This window comes from Struthio camelus, chromosome 7 (assembly GCF_040807025.1).
Source record: "Struthio camelus isolate bStrCam1 chromosome 7, bStrCam1.hap1, whole genome shotgun sequence".
NCBI classification, from domain to species: domain Eukaryota; kingdom Metazoa; phylum Chordata; class Aves; order Struthioniformes; family Struthionidae; genus Struthio; species Struthio camelus.
This window is the reverse complement of record NC_090948.1, coordinates 2,960,101-2,966,460: the sequence shown is the minus strand read 5'-3', so window position 1 is coordinate 2,966,460 and position 6,360 is coordinate 2,960,101.

Genomic DNA, 6,360 nt, shown 5'->3' with positions numbered 1-6,360 from the left:
TAGGAACATTTAAGAATGTATAATTACTGCTGTTCTGCAAGCGCATGTCAAAGATTAATTCTTCCAAGCCAAATAGCACAATCATGAAGGTGTACCTTAGGTCTTCTGGAATTCAGGCAGTTCTCTGGTAGACACTGCCATATTTGCAGCACTTCTATTTGTAAATAATCATTGGTACGAAATACAGGAAAAGTGAATGCCTAAAGTTCTGTTGTTGCACCTTTTCACTGAGAGTTGCAGGTGGTGTCAGAGTTCCTAGGGTGCTTTGGAGACCACTTTTAATAGCTCAGGGTCTGCGTTCTCTGGGTAGCATCGGCGTGTGTTTGTCTTTAAAGCTGGTGGCTTCTTGTACTGTATTAAATGCAGAAAGGAATAAACTTGGGTTCAGGCGTATAAATTTTGTGCAATTTAAGATCAGAGTTAAGAACCTGTGTTTCTATATAGGCTACAAAGAATTACAGGTATTTCTACGGAAGGTTAGTTGGATGCTGTGTTCCAGGATATTCTTGCCTAGCACTTCCTTTGGGGGATGATAAAGGTCCTTGCTTTGGATGCATCCTCGCTGGTGAAATCTCAGATTTTGAAGAAAGAGAAAAATAAAAGATAGCCGGATTAAGAAGCTAATTAAGGAATCTATTGGATGCTGTCCAGATATTTAGATCTCACATGTGATACAGAATTTTTTTAAATTTACCTAACACATTTTACCTAAAAACGTGCTGTGTTCATAGCCATAGCTTTTACATGTTTGGGGCACTTCCTTTTTTCTAATGCACTTAGTTTTCTGTATTTGTGTTACAGTGTAAGATTGTGTAGACATAGCCATGTTTTCAAATTAACTCTATGACTGCAGCCGATGTGTTTACTCTACCTTGGTTGTTTGTATGCTTTCCACTAATCGGGACCAGTGGATGGTCTCTTACTGTTGAAATAGGAGCAAATCTCCAAGCCTGTTTTGTGACTAGAGTCAGCACTCGCTGAGGGATATCGCTGTAGGTGAAAAGTGTTTTCACTTCCAAGCTCAGGCAGCTTGATGCTTCTTGTCCAGATCTACTACTTCAATTGTTCCTGTGACTGTTAATGGTAGAGCTCTTCAGAGTTGCAACAATGTTTCATTTCAAAGCAGAACTTAACTGCTTTGCCTGTATGTGTATATTAAGTCCTGGCAGGCTCAGCAGCTTCTTCCTTCAGTTTCCTCTCACCCCAGGAAAGGGTGGTCTTCTCCTCGCGCTTGGTTCATGGCCCTACATCTACCTCACCGTGTAAAATGGAGACAACTCCATCTTTGAGTCTCATGCTGTACCAGCCCCTCCAAGGCTGTTTCTCACAGGTATCCCCCAGTGTTCTTGTAGAAGCCTGGAGACTGCAGTCACAAATTGATTCATGTACAGGAAACAAAACACGGTAGCTTACAGCTATAATACTTTTAATATTAAAAGTATATGCATCATTTTGTCAGAACCACATTCTTTCTAATAGAAGAGATTATCATTGTTGTCTACCAGCTGAATATTTTGGAGAAGATGACTAGATTGCAGTAGAGAGCAAAGGGAAGAATTAGTGATGCACTGTAATAAATTACAGTATATGCAGAGAAAATGAAATGCTGAACATGAGATAAATGTCTTGGAGGTTACTGTTGTGCTTATGCATGCATTGTATTAATCTGTGCCTTATCTTGCACAGGATATTTCTATTTGGAGTAACCTGTCATTTTCCTTGGCATTCCACTCCTGAAGAAATCAATTATGCATTTGTGGGATCCATCTCAAAATCTGATCCACCTGAATGAACGTTGGTGCTTAGAACTCTGCATTTATATTCAACTGCTACTTAACTTGGGTGTTTACTTTTCACTGAGCCATAAGAAGTTCTTCTCAGTTACATAGTTATAGAGAACTTATCTGGCTTACTAGCCTTCATTACGAAATGTGGAATTCCACAATTCGATTTCAATTATAAAATAAAGTGGAAATATAATAATACATTGACCTCTTGTGGCATTTGAGGGAGGTGCCCCTCTGCAGCCTCTCCATTTCTTTCTTGTGCTTCTATCTAAATTTTCTCTGCTGTTCTCATGTGTAAGAGAATCAAGCACCTGTAAGTAGCTGTACCTCTGTCATCTTTGTGGTCTTTAGTATTATTCTGTAGTTACTCAAGGCAGTAAATTCTGACCCAATGATAAATCCAAGTCTTCTTAAGGCAGAGATAAGACTGGTTTTCCAGAATAACAGAAAATGGTGTTGAAATCCTATTGCTTTGAGTGAAAATACTCTACTTTTCATTGCATAACGTACATCTGTGTTTCTTTATAATGGCTCACGCCAACTTCTGTAATTTAGCTAGTATTGAACAGTGGAGCATCCTCCCTACAAAGGAGAATTAAACCTTGTGCAGATATACTCCAAGGTATGCGTGTAGAGGAAGAACACTAGGGAAGTTTCTATTGCTGCAGTGAAGTAGCTGCATTATTTTTCATGTCAGCCCAGCTGCCAACGTAGTAAGCCACAGCATGTTAGCAAGTGGTGATGGTGAACTAGTGCATACAGTTCTGAATATCAGAGCATGCTGGGCATTCAGCATAAAAAGCCTGCTGTGATAAATTTAGATACACTGTACCAGCTCCGGTACAATGAATTAAAGCACAGGAGAGTACTTGAGAGTACTTTGCAATTTACATGCCAGTCCTTGAACTCTTAGCTGCAAGTAGGGTATGAGAGAGCGTAATTAGCCTTTCTGTGCAGAATTGTGCATAGTGAAGGACATGTTAGCAAGACGAGCAAACCAGCTTTTTCACTTAGTAGCCTTGTAGGTTATGCAAAAAAGATGTGTATCACATAAAGTCATATACGTTAATCTGCATAAATGTTATCCTTAACTCATCACATACAGCCTACTTACAGCTTCCGGACAGTGAGGGCGGTATTCGTTTTCGCAGTGGCTGCAGAGGAAGTCCTTTAAAGAGAGTAGGAGCAGTTAGTGATTTCTGGCTTCTTTTCACAAGCTATTTCAAGACAACTGAGAGCATCCTTAATCAGACAGAGCTACTAAGAGCAAATGATCTTTTATGTGCCTGACACCATTAAGCAATGATCTAGATTACATGATCAAATTAGTTGGATTTTTTTTGTTTGTTTGTGATTTTTTGTTCGTTTTGTTTTGGGGGGAGTTAGAAAGAAAGAGGTAACCCCAGTTGTAAAATTTTGAGGTTCTATGTCAATCACAGCAAATGAATAAATAACTGCTTCTGAAGTAAGAGAAGGCCGCCTCAGCATAGCTGCACTGTGTGCCTTCTCTCGCTAGAAATTAATAATCCCTGAAGAAAAGATAATAACACTGGAAAAGATGTGTTTAAACCACGGGCTTGGGTTTGTTGGGTTCTTTTTGTGGGGGGAGGATGGAGAGTTGGGGTTTTTTTTTGTTTGAACTGTTGTGACACAGTGATTTATCTAGGGAGGCCATGATCTCTGTACTTGCCATTGTGCAAGTCACCTGAACTTGTAGCAGAAATATGTTTCAGATTTTATACATTACTGGATACTAGTATAGTATGTTAGCTGCTCTATTTTATTCTACAGTCCATTAAACGTGAATGTTTATGTTTTAGCCCTCTTCAAGGAATTTGGGTGAAATATTGGATTAACAGGTGCAATTGCTCCTTTCCTGAAAGCAACCAGAGTTCAGGGTTCTGGTGTAATGGTGGCAACTGCTTCCTCATGCAAAAGAAAATAGGAAAGTGGCATCTTATTTTGCAGTTAAGAGGCTCATATTTTTATTTATGGTAGAAAAACTTAATTGTTTTCCACTTTAGAAAGATGATCTTACAATTTTTTTATTTGGAGAAATAAGCCTGCATATAGAGATCCATCCCTGTCTTAGAAAGTAAAAACCTGAAGCTTTCCATCACAAGAGAGACTTCACAACAGTGTCAGAATATGTTCAGTGTCAACTGTGTTATCAGCTAGGCAAGCGTTGGTACTCAAACATTCAGAGAGATGGATTAGAAATTGCTATAGTATTCTTGATTTCTCAAAACTACTGGAACTGATGTCTCCCTTCAGAGCTGAACTTGTAATCAATTTCCCATCATTGGGGTAATGGAAAGGGATATCTCAGATAATAGGAAAAAATGAGGCAATTTGGACATGGGAGCCAGCTGAGTTTCATGGTTTGTACGTGTCCGTTCAGAGGTCTCTTCTCTGTGTTTTAGCTGGAGCTCAGAGCTGAGCTGGTTCTGTGCCTTCGCTCAACTCCAATTTGCAGGCTTATATGCAGAAATTCTCTTAAAGCATTGCAGAGATGCATAGCTGACTAATTTGGCGAGGGACAACGCAGGTCTGCCATTGAGTCAGAGCTAACGAGCCCTGCTAGAATCTGAACTGCCACCGTGCCTTAGCTTTACGGCACAGTGATGTGATGTCTGAGCTTGTTCTGCCGGCAGCTACTCAGGAGTATTAGTTTTAGCTCCGCTCCTTAGGACAGTAAGTGCTCTGAGATTGGAGCTGGCTCCAGGAATAGTAGAACTGCTCAGTTATCTGAGCTGAGAAGTCTTATGGGACTCCCTCGTAGAACTGATATTTTATGTGATTTCTGGTTGATTCGAATTTTATAAAAATATATTGTGTTGGCAATTAAATTTCACTCAAAAAAGTTGAAACTTCAGATGTACCTCCAAAGTGCCTCTAAAGTTTTTTTGAGCAACTTCTTAGAAAGTATTGAGATACAGCTTTTCCTGAGGGGTTTGCCAAGAAAATAAGTCTTTTTTTTTCTTCTAGCTAGAACATTTTCAAATTACTCTATGTTCTATGTAATGCTTCATCATTGTTGGTAAGTTGCCAATACTTTTCTTTTTTTTTTTAAAGAAGGAAACGTTAGAAAAAGTTTATTGCTACCTTTCCTACATAGGCCTCCATTACTGATTCTTTAGAAATCCAGCCACTCTAAACATTCCTCTTCCTTTAGAGTTTTCAGTCTGGGCAGATTGCTTCGTTATAAGGAAATAATGAAAAGCATATAGTGTAAAAGATATAAAAATTGGGAAGTAGAAGTTGTATTCCTCGTATTTAAGAAGCCAAAGACAATAGCATTTCTGGCTGTTTCTGGATGTAGATTTTCTGGATCTGAAGGATGTTATCAGTGTAAGTTAAAGCTCCCTCCTTGCAGCAAATTATATTGCTGAAGTTGAGTGATTAAGAAAAAGGGAGTTTGAGGTAAATGATTACGTATCTGTCATTCTCCAATATCCACTGCCAGAATTTTGGAGAAATAGAATCAAAGCAACCATGCCTTCACCTTTTCAAAGTTTATGCACTCAGAATGTCTACTTTATTCATGTTCTTTTTATGGTAATAGTGAGTTATTTTAGTGCAATTTGTACTTGTATAATATGTTCAATTTCATCATTAAATGCTGTGAACTTCATTGATACAACAGATCATCAGAAGAAGTTTTCTGAGTGGAGGATGTATGATCATTGTAGTATCATTTACTCATCCCATACCCATTGTCAGACACAAATTCTGTAATTATTGGCGTTCTTTATTTACTAGTTTCAGCCTACATGTATTATTCTGTTTTCTATGCATATTTTAAGTGTGGTTATCAAAGTTTTAAAGGTACATGGAATATATTTTTCAATTTAGAAAGAAGTTCAGAGACTACCTTGCCATGTTCCCTTGTGAAGGGAACATTTCCTTCACAATATAGTAATTATTTATTTAAAGTTAGTTAAGATGCCAGTTATTGGGGGAGGTAATGTTGCTTTCTGGCCTAATTTTGCCTGGAAGTGTCCAAAGGTCAGCAGCATTTCTGAAGTCAGGTAGGCATACTCTACAGCCCTGTGGGAGACATGTTAGAACCTGATATCTTGATTAAATGTTGAGTTTATAAATCTTAAGAAGTCCTTAGAGTATTGCTTTGAGTCTGTGTGTAACCTAAGGGAGAAAATAATTAAATAACGATATATGTTCCCATGTCACGATCCCCTCTAGTGAAAGCAATACCCAACGTGAAATATGGATTAGATGGCTTGTATCTACAGATGAGATTCCAGGGTACAAGCTTTTTAAATATTTTGTCTGTTTTCTGACTCAAAGAGACGGAGAGAGAAAGCCATCAGCTTTTAGAGCTGAGTTGTCATATAAGTAATAACAACCATTGTTTTTTGTTACTTCAGTTTACCTGTTTCTAGACATACTAACAGTGTAGTAAACATTTGAAATATAGCTATTATCCATGTGGCAGTGAAAAAAATCACTTATTACTTTTACCTGAATGTTTCTTTGGGAGTAAGAGTGAGCAAAGAATAGCTGGCATTGCATCCTTACAGAGCGGTGATCCATGGACCGAGACTGCTGTACC